Genomic DNA, 1,003 nt, shown 5'->3' with positions numbered 1-1,003 from the left:
TTGTGGTGCCTCCTATAACTGCAAACAACTTTGAGTTGAAGCCACAATTGGTCACCCTGGTGCAATAGAACTGCCAGTATCATGGACTTCCTCATGAAGATCCAAATCAGTTTATTTCTAATTTTCTGCAGATATGTGATACTGTGAAGACAAATGGAGTGAACCCAGAGGTGTACAAACTCATGCTCTTTCCGTTTGCTCTGAGGGATAAAGCAAAGTTATGGCTAGATTCCCAACCAAAGGAGAGTCTGAATACTTGGGACAAGGTTGTTACTGAGTTTCTCACAAAATTTTTCCCACCAAAGAAGCTGACTAAGCTTAGGTTGGAAGTTCAGACTTTCAAACAGAAGGAGGGTGAAACTCTTTATGAAGCTTGGGAGAGATACAAGCTACTGACTAGGCAATGCCCTCCGAACATGTTCTCCAAATGGACTCAACTAGATATCTTTTATGAAGGTTTGGGTGAGATGTCCAAGATGAGCCTAGACACTTCTGCAGGCGGTTCATTGCACAAGAAGAAGACACCAGAGGAGACTATTGAGCTTATTGAATTGATTGCAAGCAACCAATATCTGTACTCATCTAACAGGAATCCTGTGAACTCTGAGACCTCTCAGAAGAGAGGCGTGTTGGAAGTGGAAGCCGTTAATGCTCTTCTTACTCAGAACAAACTTATGTCTCAGCAGATAAATCTACTTACTCAATAGATGGGTGGCATGCAAGTCTCAGCTATCAACACTCAAAATCCACCCCAAGAAATCTCCTATGACATGGCAGGTAATTTTGTTCAAAATGATAATCATGATTATGCTCAACCTTCTTATGAACAGATGAATTACATGGGGAGTGGCCCTAGGAATCCCAACAATGATCCATAATTCCATATTCTAAGACATACAACTAGGGATGGAGAAATCACCCAAACTTTGGGTGGAGGGACCAACCTCAGAGACCTCAGAACTTCAACAATAGTTCTTAGGGCGGTTTCCAGCAGAACAATGAT

At 42.0% G+C, this 1,003-nt stretch overlaps 1 non-coding gene across 1 annotated transcript; it reads right to left on the bottom strand.

Annotated features, from left to right (window-relative positions):
* Nucleotides 1-315: 315 nt before the first annotated feature.
* Nucleotides 316-421, bottom strand: LOC112761477 (small nucleolar RNA R71). The gene has a single exon (XR_003181872.1). It is a non-coding gene; the product is annotated as a small nucleolar RNA R71 (small nucleolar RNA).
* Nucleotides 422-1,003: the final 582 nt, after the last annotated feature.

Source organism: Arachis hypogaea, chromosome 16 (genome assembly GCF_003086295.3).
Source record: "Arachis hypogaea cultivar Tifrunner chromosome 16, arahy.Tifrunner.gnm2.J5K5, whole genome shotgun sequence".
NCBI classification, from domain to species: Eukaryota; Viridiplantae; Streptophyta; class Magnoliopsida; order Fabales; family Fabaceae; genus Arachis; species Arachis hypogaea.
This window is presented reverse-complemented; position numbering and strand designations above follow the sequence as displayed.